At 44.3% G+C, this 19,163-nt stretch overlaps 1 protein-coding gene across 2 annotated transcripts in view; it reads right to left on the minus strand.

The window, feature by feature from the left end:
- ARHGEF3 (Rho guanine nucleotide exchange factor 3) overlaps positions 1–19,163 on the minus strand; it is a 324,746-nt gene that overhangs the window by 63,435 nt on the left and 242,148 nt on the right. The window lies entirely within an intron of this gene.

The raw sequence follows: 19,163 nt of genomic DNA on the forward strand, positions 1-19,163 counted from the left end.
GCAAAAACGGGCTACAAAATCACGGTAAGTGTAAAAGAAGCCTTATAGACATATATGAGGCTGCTGAGTTGAGGGTCAGGAGACCTGGGTTAACTATAGGCACTTTTTTTTTAGCTGGGTCGCTTTAAGACCGGTTTGTTTAGTTATTTCCCACCTTATAAACTGGTTCATATAGAAGACGGCTAATGATATCATCTGAAGGCCAGGCTTCGGCTCCATTCTCATCTCCGTTTTGGCTATGTTGGTATACATCATGAATATTCTCCAACGTGCAACTTAAAGGGGACTCGTCACCAGGTTCAAATTCGGCAGTTCTTTAACTTATTTTATTCCTGCTTCTCCCCTGAGTATTCTGTTTGTTGTTTTTTAAAAATCCACCCTACGGATTCAAAGATATGGGCATTTAAATGTAGGGCTAAATTTAATGGCCTTTACAAGGGGGCGTGGCTCACAGGGTAATTATGCAGAGCAGCCTAGAGACACACCCCCTAGAGAATACTTTGAGCCACACCCCCTTGATAAAGACCATAAAAGTTAACAGTACATATAAAAGCCCGTATCTCTGGAACCGTATGGCAGATTATTAAAAAACAACAAACAGAATACTCAGGGGATCCACGGGGATTAAAAAAAGAAACTAGACACTTTGAGCTTGTGATGGGACCTCTTTAAAGGGATATTTCGATAGTCAAACGTCATTTTTTATCCATAAGATGAGGGATAATTTACTGATCGAGGCTCAGTTCCCAGGATCCAAAGCCTTGATCCGGTCTTGAGGGGCATATGGGAGTCGTGGGCCAACGAATGCCTCTGTATATCGATACACTGGCATACGCCACAATCATGACGTAGCCGAATACGTATCTTACTTTGGGTAGCTCATCCGGTAAGTACCATGGCACCAAGCAGTAAACAACTTATCATTTTCTATGTACAAACAGCTTTTAGAAACCAGACACATTTTGCAGCGATCACAGGGATTTAGACCTGGCACAGACAACAGGAGGAAAATCCTTTCAGTTATGAAAGCAATGAAAATTCCAGAGGAAAGTATGGACTTTAAAGCAGAAATGAATTTCGCCCCTAGGGGGGGAAAAAGCCGTAGAAAGCAGAAGTTCACTTATACAGCTTCACTTTTCTTTACAACTTGTCAGCCAAGACATTTTTACTTTCGCTCTGGGCGATAATAAAGAACCTGCGATTTAAGTGAAGCATTTTCAGCCCTGATTAAAGCTCCAGGTCAGAAAACGGTTAAAGCTTAGATCATTGTGGAATAAAGATGTAACCGTTTCCTGGACCGGTCTCTATGAAGTTATATGTTCCATGCCGGCTCCTGCACTTTATGTACAAAGCATCATCGCTGCCAAAAACTTTTTTTGTATTAATGCAAGTGCAGAGAATTAGATGAAATACGAAAAGTTTGTCATCCATAAAGGAACAGTCCAAGCCGACAGATCCGCCATGCTATACCTAATGCAAAGGTCAAGCGACAATGCGTGAATGCATTTTACGTTCCTTGAATCAGCGCATCCGTTTTGTCTGGAGTGTTCCTTTAAGACAACAGTCCTCCATGGACGAGTCATTAATAACATCTAGTTGAATTTCTATGTGGATGTTAGCGGCTGGATGCTCCATTTTTAATAAAACGGGTTGAAGCTTTGTTCACATTGTGTTTTAGGCTACTGTCAATGGCTCACTCTCGATTTTCACTTTAAGCCCTGAAAAACGGGATTCAGACTTTGGCGCTGTTGGGGCCGCTGACTTTAATGATGGATACGGAATCACTATATGCTCCATCGGACATCATTTACAACCAAAATGTGCTTGACTGCACTTTGGTGCTGGCCTCAAACAGGTGGACACTGCAGAAAGGACCATATAATGACTCCGTCTGCATCATTAAAGTCAATGGCCCCACCAGCACAAACATCTAAATCACGTTTTCCAGTTCTTCTGATGTAAGCCCCGATGGAACCACCGAAAGTAGCCTAAAACTGAATGTGAACATAGCCAAAAAGAGAACAGAAGTAGCCAATGATATGGTCACCCTAGAATGGTTGAGCTTTGCTTCATGTCTCACTTTTAGCTAAAGACCTCCATCCCCATTAAATGAAAGTTGAACCCACCAATTTCGGCAGGAGCAGCCGACCACCATCTGATGTCTACCGACTCTTCCCCAATGGAATGATGTCAAGGACTGGGCAAAAGGAACATCAATGCCCATTTTTTTTGCTTTCAGGGAAGATATTCCGCTTCCGGAAGAGTCCTGCAGCGGCTTTTAGCGCCCTCCATGTTGAAAACACTTGGTCACTAAACCGAATGGTCATGTGTATGGGAGATTCGAGAGAGATCGATAGTCATGGAGATGTGCAGCTTAAAAGTAAGAAAGGATGCAAGAAAAAGAGGAGACAGAAATCTCTTATTTAGGTTCCATTTTTGTTTTAGCTTAAAGATTATACAGACAAAATTGCATCAAACCTTGGATGTAGAATCACATTGTGTGGTGTAAATCACTATCTATATTCTGACTGGCTCTTATAGTCACAGATCCCTATGTACAGGTGCTCCTCACAAAATTAGAATATCATCAAAAAGTTATTTTTTTCAGTTCTTCAATACAAAAAGTGAAACTCATATATTAGATCGAGTAATTACAGAGTGATCTATTCCAATTGTTTATTTATGTTAATGTTGATGATTATGGCTTACAGCCAATGACAACCAAAAAGTCATTATCTCAGTAAATTAGAATACTTTATAAAACCAGCTTGAAAAATGATTTTAAAATCCGAAATGTTGGCCTAGTGAAATGTATGTTCAGTAACTGCACTCAATACTTGGTCAGGGCTCCTTTTGCATCAATTACTGCATCACTGCGGCGTGGCATGGAGGCGATCAGCCTGTGGCACTGCTGAGGGGTTATGGAAGCCCAGGTTGCTTTGATAGCAGCCTTCAGCTCGTCTGCATTGTTGGGTCTGGTGTCTCTCATCTTCCTCTTGACAATACCCAATAGATTCTCTATGGAGTTAAGGTCAGGCGAGTTTGCTGCCAATCAAGCACAGTGATACTGTTGTTTGTAAACCAGGTATTGGTACTTTTGGCAGTGTGGACAGGGGCCAAGTCCTGCTGGAGAATGACATTTCCATCTCCAAAAAGCTTGTCAGCAGAGGGAAGCATGAAGTGCTCTAACATTTCCTGGTAGACGGCTGTGCTGACTTTGGTCTTGATAAAATACAGTGGACCTACACCAGCAGATGACATGGCTCCCCAAACCATCACTGATTGTAGAAACTGAGATGGTCCCTAAAAAAATGGTTTTGTAAATTATGTTGGAAAAATGAGAAATTGCTGGTCAACTTTTAACCCTTATAACTTCCTAAAAAAAAAAAAAAATTATGTTTCAAAAATTGTGCCAATGTAAAGTAGACATATGTGAAATGTTATTTTTTTAAGAATTTCTATTATCCCTGTACTGCGACATCACTGCTTCTATTATCCCGGTACTGTGACATCAGTTTTATTATTATCCCTGTACTGTGACATCACTGTTATCTCTGTACTGTGACATCACTGCTCTTATTATCCCTGTACTGTGACATCACTGCTCTTATTATCCATGTTCTGTGACATCACTTTTATTATCCCTGTACTGTGACATCACTGTTATCCCTGTACTGTGACATCACTTTTATTATCCCTGTACTGTGACATCACTGTTATCCCTGTACTGTGACATCACTTTTATTATCCCTGTTCTGTGACATCACTGTTATCCCTGTACTGTGACATCACTGCTCTTATTATCCCTGTACTGTGACATCACTGTTATCCCTGTACTGTGACATCACTTTTATTATCCCTGTTCTGTGACATCACTGTTATCCCTGTACTGTGACATCACTGCTCTTATTATCCCTGTACTGTGACATCACTGTTATCCCTGTACTGTGACATCACTTTTATTATCCCTGTTCTGTGACATCACTGTTATCCCTGTACTGTGACATCACTGCTCTTATTATCCCTGTACTGTGACATCACTGTTATTATTATCCGTTATGTGACATCACTGTTATCCCTGTACTGTGACATCACTGCTCTTATTATCCCTGTACTGTGACATCACTGTTATTATTATCCCTGTTATGTGACATCACTGTTATCCCTGTACTGTGACATCACTGCTCTTATTATCCCAGTACTCTGACATCACTTTTATTAATATCCCTGTACTGTGACATCACTGTGTGCATTATCCCTGTACTGTGACATCACTGTGTGCATTATCCATGTATTGTGACATTACTGTTTGCATGTTACTACAGGTGGTAATGGCGTAGTACCAAATTACTGGTTACTTGATACATCCCTGGCAATGTCTGGTAGACTCTCAGCTGGTTACTCCATTAGTGATGTGAGGGCCAGACGCAGCCCGTGTAACAGTGGCGCTATTTCTACATGACAGCATCCATAGTTGCTTTAATAATACGTAAAAAATGAGATACAAATAATAAGAAAGGCGCTCCATGGAACTGCATTGCGGTGGTTTATGTAGCACCACGAGTTCATAGATTTCAGTGGTACTCGTGCACATAGTTTTAAGTAGGGTTGAGCGAAACGGATCGGTCATTTTCAAAAGTCGCCGACTTTTGGCAAAGTCGGGTTTCGTGAAACCCGACCCGACCCCAGCGTGGGATCGGCCACACGGTCGGCGATCTTCGCGCCAAAGTCACGTTTTGCATGACGCTTTCCCCGCCATTTTTTAAGCCAATGAAGGAGTGTGTGCAGCGTGATGACATGGGTTCCGGCTCGCTTTGTGCGGCGTCACAGGGGGTAAAACCGCCATCTTAACGTTTGGGATATAGCGATTTCCACAGTGAAACACAAACCTTGCAGGGACGGAGGGGAGAGAGAGAGAGAGAGGGAGAATCTAAAAAAAAAAATATCCCCATTGACTTGCATTGGGTTTCGTGTTTCGGTCGGCCCCCCGACTTTGCACAATAATCGGCCGATTTCACACGATCCGACTTTCGAGAAACCCGACTCGATCCTAAAAAAGCAAAAGTCGCTCAACCCTAGTTGTAAGGTATTACAGGTTAACACAGGTCTAGAACCTTCACAAGTTTCATGATTGTTTGTTAGGCAATCCCCGCATGTGTTGTGGCTGCTGAATAGCCGAGAGACATGCAGCCGCTGGGACTGGAATATATTATTAGAACACGCCGGAGACACTCAGTTAGCACCCGAGCATGCTCAGATAACACCTTATCCCAGCACGTCTGCTCATCACTAGGGTTGAGCGACTTTTGCTTTTTTAGGATCGAGTTGGGTTTTGTGAAACCCGACCTTCTCGAAAGTCGGATCGTGTGAAATCGGCCGATTCTACTGTAACGTCGGGTTCCGGACCGGAACACGAAACCCAATGCAAGTCAATGTGGATTATTTTTTACATTTACTTAATATATTATATTCTCTCTCTCTCTCTCTCTCTCTCTCCGTGCAAAGCATATGTTGTGTTTGACTGCAGAAATCACTGCAGCACAAACGGTAATATGGCTCTGTGACGCTGCAGAAACCAGGCCGGAACCTATGTCATCACGCTGCCCACACTCCTTAATTGGCTGAAAAAATGGCGGGGAAGGCGTCATACAAAACGCGACTTTGGCGCCAAGATCGCCGACCACGTGGCCGATCCCACGCTGGAGTCGGGTCGGGTTTCACGAAACCCGACTTTGCCAAAAGTCGGCAACTTTTGAAAATGAACGATCCGTTTCGCTCAACCCTACTCATCACTAATCTGTTTCTTGGAGAAGTTTCATTTTTCTGTTCTGATATAGGAACTTTGCACACTAGTGTAAACCCAGCCTTACACAATGACATTAGAGGATACACTGGGATTTGGAATTTTATTTTTGCACAGGAAATTTCCCTGAGGTGGAGATTTCCTTTAAATGTAAACAGAAAAAATAAATAAATCTTCACCCAATACTGTGGCTCTGCTTTAGGTAATGAGCATTGAAGATATGGCCTCTCCCATGTACACACCCTTGTACTCCTCTATGTCATGCTAATTACTGACTATGGTGGTCTTGTCTGGATGTGTCATTATGATGCACACACCCTGATTACAGCACCGTGAGGTTTAAGATGTTTTTATTACTGCAAACTCTGAGGATCTTATGTACTGCGGTAATTATTCATGTACAGTGCGAAACACAGTATATAACAGAACAGCAACATATGCAAAATATCCACCTAGTAATTATTGGAAAAGAAAAAACTACTGACTCTACTACTTAGCACATGTGTACTCCGTCCTGGTATTAACTGATAAAGAAAAATATTTCACATTTTCAGATATGCCGGCCACAAAGGAGATCTCAGCTTAGGTTGGGTATAAATAAGGACATAATGCTTTTGATAATGTAGCTTTAGGCTGGGTCTACAATGTAGCTTTAGGCTGGGTCTACAATGTAGTTTTAGGCTGGGTTTACAATGTAGGTTTAGGCTGGGTCTACAATGTATCTTTAGGCTAGGTCTACAATGTAGCTTTAGGCTGGGTCTACAATCTAGTTTTAGGCTGGGTCTGCAATGTAGCTGTAGGCTAGGTCTACAATGTAGCTTTAGGCTGGGTCTGCAATGTAGGTTTAGGCTGGGTCTACAATGTATCTTTAGGCTAGGTCTACAATGTAGTTTTAGGCTGGGTCTACAATGTATCTTTAGGCTAGGTCTACAATGTAGCTTTAGGCTGGGTCTACAATGTAGCTTTAGGCTGGGTCTGCAATGTAGGTTTAGGCTGGGTCTACAATGTATCTTTAGGCTAGGTCTACAATGTAGTTTTAGGCTGGGTCTACAATGTATCTTTAGACTAGGTTTACAATGTAGCTTTAGGCTGGGTCTACAATGTAGTTTTAGGCTGGGTCTACAATGTATCTTTAGGCTAGGTCTACAATGTAGCTTTAGGCTGGGTCTACAATGTAGCTTTAGGCTGGGTCTACAATGTAGCTTTAGGCTGGGTCTACAATGTAGCTTTAGGCTGGGTCTACAATGTAGCTTTAGGCTGGGTCTACAATGTAGCTTTAGGCTGGGTCTACAAGGTAGATTTAGGCTGGGTCTACAATGTAGCTTTAGGCTGGGTCTACAATGTATCTTTAGGCTAGGTCTACAAGGTAGATTTAGGCTGGGTCTACAATGTAGCTTTAGGCTGGGTCTACAATGTATCTTTAGGCTAGGTCTACAATGTAGTTTTAGGCTGGGTCTACAATGTAGCTTTCGGCTGGGTCTACAATGTAGTTTTAGGCTGGGTCTACAATGTAGCTTTAGGCTGGGTCTACAATGTAGCTTTAGGCTGGGTCTACAATATAGCTTTAGGCTAGGTCTACAATGTAGTTTTAGGCTGGGTCTACAATGTAGCTTTCGGCTGGGTCTACATTGTAGCTTTAGGCTGGTTCTACATTTTAGCTTTAGGCTGAGTCTGCAATGTAGCTTTAGGCTGGGTCTACATTGTAGCTTTAGGCTGGATCTACAATGTAGTTTTAGGCTGCGTCTACATGGCGACTTTGCCACACTACAGGTCACGCTGCTAAAGATCGCTGTTTGCCGCTGCCTCACTGCAGTCTAATGCAAGAGAATAGCGTTGCATTATAACTCGCAAAGTACCACAATCACAACAAGCAAATTGCACAACGTCCAACTAGTTCAAACTTTTTGTGACTTGCATGTTGCGATTCTTTGCGGGATGCGATGTTACGCCATTATTTTGCATTATGCAGCGGCACACAGCGATCTTTGCCCACGCGACCTATGTAATGGCCAAAGTCGACATGGACCCCCCAGGGTAAAACTCCATTATCAAGAGCACTATATTCTTAATTATTCCCCAAAAAATCAAAGTTGGGCTCATAGACCAATGTTACACTGCATCCCATAAACATTTAGGTATAATGCTGGTGCCATACACCATTATTTATTTTCTATATAGTAAGTGCCAGGATTATACTTAGATTTATACTTTATAATTATCCTTATACTTTCCAGCTTTTGTTGATGCTTTCCAGGATCAAAATGGGTTTTAATAACTGCACCCATTTTTTTTTTCAGGCTACCACCCCACCATGCCCTGTTGCCCACCCCATTATTATCATTATTAGACATTTTTTATAGCGCCATTTTTTTCATGGCGCTTTACATGTGAATGAATCTGCCTTTGGATCCATGGGTTCAATGCACAAAAAACTGCAGCACAGAATGACTGTTCAAACTAAGTACCGGCACTTACGACACCAAGGTGGCGCCAATCATTTAAGCGAACCTTCCCACCTACTAGTTTTCCCTCCATCTCCCTCTCACCCCCTCTTCTTTTATCGACAGCTCTGGTTATATAAAGCCAGAGAAGCACAGAGATAGATGGAAAATAAGTAGGTGGGAGTGCACTGTACAGTTTCGCCACAACATGGGTGCAACAAGCGCCTGTGGTCGGTTTGAACAGTCATTCTGTGCTGACCGACTCCCTTTAAATCCTCATTATTTTACAATTCCAAGGTATTAACTTAACTTCACCCCCATGTTGAATTTCTATGCAGAATCCATTCATGAATTGATGTTTCTTGTGATTTTAAATCTGTTATATGTCAATTTCTGTTGTGGAAATGCACCTCATTGGTACCGATTTTATCCCTGTCAGGATGAATTTACCAATAACACCGGTTATGTGGCTGTATAGGACACCAGACAACAAGTAAAATCATAACTGAATAGTTGGAAACCAATAGGGCCACCCTGAAAAATGCAAAATGCAATTTAGCCTAGAAGTGCACTGGGGTGTATCGATGATCTCCGAGGGCTTGCTTCATTGCTCCCCGCCTGGCACCACCTTCTTTTCTTTGATTGACAGCTCCGCTTGCTGCCACATCAGGCATGTGGTCAGCTAAAATGTCAAGCATGAGCTGCTGTCATCTAGGAAGACGCATGCGCAAGATTTCAGCCGGCCGATCGCAACTCATCCTAGCAGGTTCCCATTAATATTCAGACTGTTGGGATAAGTGCTCTAAGTTCATACTGTAACTAAAGGGATATAATAGGGCCAGCGTCCCCGACATCCCTGCAGTTTCTCGTCAATACTTTGTATAAAACTTTTACCGAGGAGGAAATACAAACATTAACACGAGATAACCAAAGATGCTCGTTCTGGAGGCCCATTGCGTGTGATCTCTACCCTACAACTTACGTCTTTATAGGCTCTCGCAGACCACAGTAAAGGTCACTTTAATCCCCCAGTGCGGAGTGTATATAATAAAAATCATATCATAATCCAAGCTGCCACTTGCTATCGCTTGCACGGGGGAATTTACAATAAACTTCCAAATACCAAATTTTGCAAATAAACTGCCGTAGACGCTCTTATTTTAACCCCACTGTTTACTTGGACTTATGTCTCTGATACATTGCAGGAACTGGCGCCAAGTGAATTATGACAAAATCCGCCTATATATTTAAGGCTGTTTGCATACATTGAGCAGAAGCGTAAGTGGTTGGTACACAGATATAAAGAATAATGGATGGAGACGCTAATACATCAGCTCAGTATGAGCCACTATAAAGAGCTGGGAGCCTTCCTCCCTCCATATTTGTAAAATTCAATAAAGTGTACGGCGGCTCTAACGAGACAGACTTACAGCTACTTAACATTCTAATACTGCTTATCACCTCTGGATTTACTCTAAGCTGCAATCCCACTTAGCCAAGGAAAAAAGACCCATTTGCACCTAGAACATAATAAAACAAAAAGAGAAAACGCTGATAGGGAACAAGTCAAATGCAAATATTCCAGATTAGTGTCCCTTTAAGGGGAGTGCGCAGACAGTTATCTTTTTAGAAAGCAATGATAAATATGCTGTAACTCAACATCCAGGAAAGACCTACAGGATTGAACACATTATGTAAGGGATTTGAAAAACCCTGTGAGTGCCCTGTAGACCGGTCTGAAGATATGTGCTGCTTTATCATCCTGTCCATAAACTCCACATTACTGGCCATCATAACAGGGCCCACATGTGCAGGATAAAGGACCCGTACATATTATGTCAGCCAAACTAGCCAACATAGAAGGGATAAGTCAACAGTCTAATGCATATGAGGTTCTTCTGACTTATCCCTAATGCCAAGGAGAGAAAGTCAGCCTGCCTAATTTTCATGGCCAAACCTTTTGTTCTACAAGAGCAGCTCTCTTGTAAAGCTTGGAAGAGCAGTGTACCTGTGAAAGGAAGCGCTGGGAGACATAGTCATAGGTTGAAAGAATGGTGGTGTCCTATCACTTCTCCGACAGGTGTTGAAAGGAACGATTAGGTATGTTTGATCCTTCTATACAGTCATTAAAAAATACAGGGTGGACAGCAGTGTGAGCAGCTCCTTCTTACCTCATCACCTGGTATATCCAGTATTAGATCAGATAGACAATTTGGACAGTAGTGTTAACAACCTCGTCTTACTTCAGCACCCCTGATATATCCAGTATTATATCAGATAGGTAGGGTGGGCAGCAATGTGAGCAGCCTCTTCTTACGTTAGAACTCCTGGTATCTCCAGTATTTGATCAGATAGACCGGGTGGACAGCAGTCTGAGCAGCCTCATCCTATCTCAGCACCCCTGGTATCTCCAGTATTATATCAGATAGGCAGGATGAACAACAGTGTAAGTGGCCTCTTCTTACCTCAGCACGCCTGGTATCTCCGGTATTAGATCAGATAGACAGGGTGGACAACAGTGTGAGCAGCCTCTTCTTACATCAGAACTCCTGGTATCTCCAGTATTTGATAAGATAGACCGGGTGGACAGCAGTCTGAGCAGCCTCATCCTATCTCAGCACCCCTGGTATCTCCAGTATTAGATCAGATAGACAGGGTGGACAGCAGTGTTAGCAGCCTCTTCTTATCACAGAACTCCTGGTATCTCCAGTATTAGATCAGATAGACAGGGTGGACAGCAGTGTGAGCAGCCTCTTCTTACCTCAGCACCCCTGATATATCCAGTATTATATCAGATAGGCAGGGTGGGCAGCAATGGGAGCAGCCTCTTCTTACATCAGAACTCCTGGTATCTCCAGTATTTGATCAGATAGACTGGGTAGACAGCAGTCTGAGCAGCCTCATCCTATCTCAGCACCCCTGGTATCTCCAGTATTATATCAGATAGGCAGGATGAACAACAGTGTAAGTGGCCTCTTCTTACCTCAGCACGCCTGGCATCTCCGGTATTAGATCATAAAGACCGGGTGGACAGCAGTGTGAGCAGCCTCTTCTTATCACAGAACTCCTGGTATCTCCAGTATTAGATCAGATAGACAGGGTGGACAACAGTGTGAGCAGCCTCTTCTTACATCAGAACTCCTGGTATCTCCAGTATTTGATCAGATAGACCGGGTGGACAGCAGTCTGAGCAGCCTCATCCTATCTCAGCACCCCTGGTATCTCCAGTATTAGATCAGATAGACAGGGTGGACAGCAGTGTTAGCAGCCTCTTCTTATCACAGAACTCCTGGTATCTCCAGTATTAGATCAGATAGACAGGGTGGACAGCAGTGTGAGCAGCCTCTTCTTATCACAGAACTCCTGGTATCTCCAGTATTAGATCAGTTAGACAGGGTGGACAGCAAATGGGATCACACTTGTTCATGGACTATGACTCGTATTACTCTCCATTCAACTTTAAAGCTTAGAGTATGATCTCTGTAGTCACTATATTGGGCTAATAGCTGACAAGTTGCTATGGCTCCTCATACATTTTCCCTTTGTAAACAAGAGGCTAAGCTGTAGGTCTTTTCCTGTCCATTGCTCTGGAGCTGTACATTTCTTACTGTGACTTATGCCCTAACATTGTACTAACAATGTATGGAGCAAAAAAACATCAAAACACATCAGTTGCAAACCCGGATGAGGTTTCTACTGCTGGCACATCAATGAGACAAGCCCTGGCTCCACTCTCAGACTTGTCAGTGTCCCGAATGACCTTTTTCTATAGACCTCATTGTGTACCAGGGAGGAAACCCCTGCCCAAATATGATGGATTAAAATAGGAAATCATAAGAAAAGTAAGGAGGCACAAGTGATGAATAAGCCATTAAAATGGGCAGGCACAATTGTAGAATGGTAAAACAAAATTGTTTGTTCAAAATACAATTTATGGTCTGGTCATGGTTCAAAAATTATTCTCCCATAGGATCATGGATGCAAATGAAAAGTTAAAAAAACAAACTGAGCTCTCACTCTCCTGGAACTCAGATCTGCTTTTCGCAGCTGCTCCGGTCTTTGTTGATTGGCTGCAGTGGTGACATCATGTTGACAGTGCTGCAGCTGATCACTAAACTCAGCGGCTTGTGCTGTCTACATCTTCAGGCTAGCTGATCTCTATGGTTGGTTGCAGCTCTGTCTATGTGGCATCACTGCTGCAGTCGATCAACAAAGACCTAATCAGCAGTGGAGAAGCAGCACTTGACCTGGGGTGGGGGGTAAAAGCTCAGTTAGCTTTTTTTTTTTACATGCATCCTTGAGCCTATAGGGGAATAATCTTTTACACCGGACAACTGCTATAACTTGATCAGATATTTCCCTTGTGACCCCAAGGGTAGGTTCGGCCTTACAGAATAAATAGCTGTCAGCTAAGCATGACCCAGCACAACCAGTGATTGGCTGCAGTGGTGACAAATCTCTGTGTCAGGACATCAGTGCTACAGCAGGAAGCAGAGACCAGAGGGGAACTATGCAGAGTCGGAATGGGTGCGGCAGGGGATTAGTAATATGATTATTTTATTTTTTAACCCAAATTTATTGATCTCTTTGACTTGGATTCCAAGTTTAAATCTTCTTTATGTCCCCATACACATGAGATGAATCCAAGCTCCCTGCTCTCGAGGACGTGGGAGGGGACTGCCCCACCATCTGTGATGGGGGTCTACAGACACTGCCCCAACTGATGATACCAGGAAAGATCAGGTCGATTATTACATTTTAACACCTGATCCTTTTATTTTCCTGGGGTTTTCGAGCCTCTGCCAATCGAAAACACGTGTATGGGAAAGTTGTGGACTTGCAGACTCTTTTCACGAATGAAACCACTAGGGTATGTCCATACAGAGTTTTTCTTTAATGTGGATTTTGAACCAGATTTGTCGAAAATCCATCTTAAAGAGTTTATATAGTATTTTAAGGATTTTGAAGACGATCTACATAAAATGCACCTAAAAAATTAACTGTTAAAATATAGTGACAAAGTTTAATCACATTACTTTAATGGCATCCTTTGGGTTTCCATGTTTTTTCTCATTCAAGATTCCATTTGCATACAGTAAGCAAGAAAGAAACAAACAGTAAACAGCATAAACTGAGAAAAAGGCAAAGTATAAAGCACAGCCTACAGATATACAAGAGTCCCTAACTGGAGAGATATAAGGGTCCGTGGGTTAGAAAGTGTCATTATGATATGCCTGTGAGTCTTATGGATGGAAAAGATCCATGGTGAATTTCAGGTTTGACAATTTTTTACAAAATAGGCCGTTAAAGATACAGGAATCTGACAAAACAGAATATAACTGGTTCCAGTTGATTCCTGTAAAAAGGAAATGTAAAAAAAAAATAAACTTTTTATGTAAAGAAAAATACACATAAGAAAATGCCAATGTCTCCAAATCCATACACAGGGAGAACGATAAGAGCAGAGGGTCATCACGATCTTTGGATATGTCTACCATATCAGTGTCTTTTGGATAATCTGATTACATGGTCCTGAACAGTCCGTGATGTTCCAGCTTTAACAAATACAATTTCTATTTTAGAAAATGATGTGATCATGAGTCACAGGGTCATACATGAAACAATGGGGAAACCCTGCCCGTGTAATTGACAAGTCAGTGGAATTGAAGTTGGTAAGACAGGAAATAAGGACATCCTAAATACTCATCAAATATTGTGGACATAGAAAAGTCCCTAAACTAGCGATATCCTTCTATCTCAGCTTCAAGAAAACTAAACCTGGTAATTTTCAAAAATCACTGCAGAAATGGCCAAATTGACCTCTAAAGTCAACGACAACAGGGCAGACAAAATACGCCTGCGCAGGAGCCGCGGCAGGAAGACAAGAAGAGGACGTCATCGCATGAAGATGGGAGGCCCCGGACCGCGACACCCATCGGACCCGAACCGGACTAGGACCACCCCTGGGTGAGTATAATAAAACTCGTTTTTATTCAGTCGCCATGACAGCACAACGAGAGAGGGGATCCGCCCTTCAGGGACAGGAAACCTACAGACATAAAAGGGCAGTACCTCTCCCTCGCATCAGTTGGTTTCCTGTCCCTGACAGCGGAACCTCTTCAGGCAGGCCTTATGAAGAAGGTCGAAGATTAGGAAGAATCCCACTCCTGACAGGCCGATACAGGTGGCGGGGGTCCCCCACCTCGGCTTAGTCAGGAAGCCGGAAGCACCACACGGCAGGGGCACTGTTGGTGTCGGTGGTAGCAGGAGGAAGCAGCCTACATGGTGGGGCTGGCTTCTTTGGTGGTCTACAGAGCCGAGTACCTGGTGAGTATGGGGGCTCCTCCTGGGTAGCCGCGTCCGCTGTGACTCGGCCGTCTGTTCGCATTGCCCGGACGGCGTGTGCATTGGTCGGGGGGACCGCTCGCATCCTCGGTCGCGTCTCGCTGTGCTGGCTGCAGCCGCGACCGGAAGTGACGCGGCTGGGCGGCGCGGTGGGATGACGCGACGGGGCATGCGCAGTTGCGTCCTTCCGGCCAATGGCGGCGCTCCGGCGTTTCTGCCGGCTAGAGCCCGGGAGAGGCGGCGATTGCGGCGGTCGGCAGCAGAGGCGGAGCCCAGGGGTAGAGCGGACCCTATTGGCGGTACCGGTCTCCCCACTCCTTCTCCCTGCTGACCCCCATCCGGGGGCGGTACCTTTTCGGGGGCTTTATTTAACTGCTGCATGTGGGCCACATGGTGTTCCTGGCCATTTCCCTGTACAATGGAATCGCCAGTCGGAACCCCACAGCAGCAGCAGCAGCAGCACAATGAAGAATCAGAGGAGCCTGTGGTGATCTCCCAGCGTCGATCCAGTGGCAGCAGTCGCGCTGGTGGAGCGAGAAAGGCTCAAAAATCGGATAAGTCCTCAGGCCGTAAAGAAACCCCGGCTAGAAAGGACCCCCCGTCTACGGTACCATTCACTGCAGGGTGGGTAAGTGATCTACGTGAAAGTTTGATTACTGATTATTGTCCCCCCTTGTATTCCCTCTCTCCATACTAGGGGAGAAAATGCTTATCTAAATCCAGGCATAGGCAGTGTGCCGAGTGTACTGAACCACTCCCTGATGGCCATAATAAAACACTGTGTAAATCCTGCATACAGCACCTTGTTGAGGAGGAAGTCCCTAACCTCACTTCTACGCTAAGACAATTAGTTAGACAAGAAGTGAGAGGTTCCATGAAGTTACATAAGAAGGAGGCCGAAAAGAAAAAAGAGGTGTTATCCCCGGTCTCGGTGTCGGATTCGGACTCGAACGAACCGAGTTCGGACTCTCTCCCATCATCGGTCTCATCAGAAGACATAGAGTCTAGTCGAGCCTGTTTATCGCTCAACAGAATCAGAAACTTAGTCAAAGCAGTCAACAGCACGATGGGGATTGAGGAGCCTCAGTCAGAATGTTCCATACAGGACATTATGTTTAGAGGTCTGGATCGAAAATCCCGGAGATCCTTTCCTGTAGTGGATAAAATCAAATCATTGATTTCGAGGGAATGGAAGAAACCAGAAAGGAAAGGGTCACTTCCTCCAGCCTTCAAAAGGAGGTATCCCTTTGAGGATGAAGCATCATCCTCATGGGACAAAGTGCCGAAGCTGGATGCGGCAGTAGCCAGGGCATGCAAGAAAAATTCTCTTCCGTTTGACGATTTGGGGAGTCTAAAAGACCCTTTAGATAGGAAAGCTGACGTTTTTCTTAAAGGGGCTTGGGAAACATCGGCGGGTTCCCTGAGACCAGCAGTCGCAGCCACTTGCACAGCTCGGTCGTTGATGGTGTGGCTCGGTCACTTGGAAGATCAACTCAAGGACAAGGCTCCCAGGAGCGAGATCTTAGCCTCTATGCCTATTATACAGGACGCCGCGGCTTTTCTTTCTGATGCATCGGCGGATTCCGTTAAACTCGCCGCCAGGTCTTCTGCCTTGTCTAACGCAGCCCGAAGAGCGCTATGGATTAAATGCTGGCCGGGAGATTTACAGGCCAGGTCGAAGCTGTGTAACATTCCCTGCGAAGGATCGCATTTGTTTGGGCCAGTACTGGACGATTTACTGGATAAGGCCGGAGATAGTAAAAAACGCTTTCCTTTCCTAAAGAGACCCTTCTTTAGACGGGACTATAATAGAGGATGGTCTAACCGTAGAAGATCTAACCGGGAGTCAAACAGAGAGTCTACCAGGTTTGACAACACCAGACGAAGAGGTAGAGGATACATGTTTAATTCCTCCCGTGACTATAAAAAGCCCCAATGACTGGCGGACCAGGTGGGGGGTAGGCTTTTGGCCTATTTCTTTACCTGGAGACAAGTCACTAATAGTCCTTGGATTCTGAGCATCATAGAAGCAGGTCTAAAATTCGAATTCCATCAGATCCCTCGGGACAAATTCATGCTGACACCCATCCGTTCTTCTCCTGCAGAGCAATTGGCTTTGGAATCAGAGGTCCAGGAGCTTCTACAGAAAAAGGTTCTAGTCAAAGTGCCTGTAGAAGAAAGAGGTAAGGGGTTCTATTCCCCTTTGTTCCTGATCAAAAAACCTGACGGATCCTTTCGTACCATTATTAATTTGAAAGGCCTCAACAATTTTCTGTTAGTTCCGTCCTTCAAGATGGAATCTGTGAAGACGGCAATAAAGCTTCTTTTTGAAAACTGCTTCATGGTTGTCTTGGACCTTAAAGACGCCTACTACCATGTCCCAATACACGCAGATCATCAGAAATTCCTTAGGGTGGCGGTTTCACTTGCAGGCACAATAGAACATTTTCAATATCGGGCACTTCCGTTTGGTGTCGCAGTCGCACCCCGTGTATTTACAAAAATCATGGTAGAGGTTATGGCGCACCTGCATGAGCAGAACATAATAATAATTCCCTATCTGGATGACTTATTGATTGTGGGTCACTCAGAATCACATTGTAAAGTCCAACTGGAAAGAGTGGTTGCAGTATTGCACAAACTAGGATGGATTATTAACTGTAAAAAATCCCGTTTAATGCCCTTAAAAACGCAGCAATTTCTAGGTCTAGTTATAGATTCTAGTCGGCAAGAATGTCGCCTTCCAGATTCGAAGGTCGATAGTATATTTCAGCTCGTCACGAGGGTAATTAATAATCCTTTAGTCTCTGTAAGAAGTGCCATGTCACTCTTGGGTTCTCTCACATCTTGTATTCCGGCGGTTCTTTGGGCCCAATACCACACCAGAACACTGCAGTGGGATGTCCTACATAACGCACGCCGACTAGGGGATCATCTTGACAGAAAATTCTCCTTATCCATTGAATCCATCCGTTCACTCAATTGGTGGTCTCGCGTTTCAAACTTGTGTAGGGGAGTTCCCTGGACTAATCATATAACAAAAATTATCACTACTGATGCTAGCCCCAAGGGATGGGGGGCGCACTTAGACAATAACTGGGCTCAGGGGCTTTGGTCCCATTCGGAACAAGACTTGTCTTCCAACCTAAAAGAATTGTTGGCGGTAGAGCGTGCCTTAAACAAGTTTCTTATACCCTTACAGGGTCATCACGTCAGGCTGTTTTCGGACAACCAGGTAACCGTGGCCTACATTAACCATCAAGGGGGTACGCGATCCAGTTCATTAATGGAGATCGCTGATCGTATTTTCCAGGTAGCCGAAAATCACCTACTTTCCCTCACGGCACTTCCTATAAAAGGGAAGTTCAACACCATGGCCGACTATCTAAGCCGAAACAAACTCAGACAGGGGGATTGGTCTTTAAGCCCGACCGTCTTCAATCAGATCGTGCGCTTATGGGGATGTCCGGAAATAGATCTCTTTGCCAGCCAAGAAAACAAAAAACTACCTCAATTCTGCTCCCTAAATCCCAGAGACAACCCGGTTGCTGTAGACGCTTTCCTAATACCATGGAACTTCGGTCTCGCTTATGCGTTTCCCCCTCTAAACTTATTACCAATAGTTCTGAGGAAAATTCGGGAAGACAGGGCCCGGGTAATCTTGATAGCCCCATTTTGGCCCAGGAGATCATGGTTTCCTTGGCTAAGGAAGATGTCCGTCACTCAACCATGGATTCTCCCAGAATTGACAGATCTCCTCTCTCAGGGCCCAATACTCCATCCACGAGTAGCCAACCTACACCTAGCAGCGTGGAATTTGAGAGGTTGCTGCTAAGAGGGAAGGGGTTCTCTAGTCATCTGGTGAATACACTTCTTAAAAGTAGGAAAACCTCTACAACTAACATCTATGTCAGGGTCTGGAAAAAGTTCTTATCAGTTTCAGGGGCTCAAATTGACCAAGTACCCTGTATTAATCAAATTCTAGAATTCCTACAAAAAGGTTTAGAATTAGGCCTAGCCACCAGCACTCTTAGAGTCCAAGTATCCACTCTAGGAGCACTATACAATTCTAATTTGGCCAGCAATTATTGGATTTCTAGATTCTTCAAGGCGGTTACTAGATCCAGACCTATTATTAAGCAAAAGATAGTTCCGTGGGATCTAAATCTGGTTCTTTCAGCCTTAACACAAACCCCGTTTGAGCCTATTGATACCATTCCAATCAAAATCCTATCGATTAAAACAGCTCTCTTAAGGCCCCGTCACACATAGCGAGATCGCTAGCGAGATCGCTGCTGAGTCACAAGTTTTGTGACGCAACAGCGACCTCAGTAGCGATCTCGCTATGTGTGACACGTACCAGCGATCAGGCCCCTGCTGTGAGATCGCTGGTCGTGTCGGAATGGCCTGGGCCGTTTTTTGATCGTTGAGGTCCCGCTGACATCGCTGAATCTGTGTGTGTGACACCGATCCAGCGATGTCTTCACTGGTAACCAGGGTAAACATCGGGTTACTAAGCGCAGGGCCGCTGCGATGTTTACCCTGGTTACCTGGGACCTCGGCATCGTTGGTCG

This window comes from Ranitomeya variabilis, chromosome 8 (genome assembly GCF_051348905.1).
Source record: "Ranitomeya variabilis isolate aRanVar5 chromosome 8, aRanVar5.hap1, whole genome shotgun sequence".
NCBI classification, from domain to species: Eukaryota; Metazoa; Chordata; class Amphibia; order Anura; family Dendrobatidae; genus Ranitomeya; species Ranitomeya variabilis.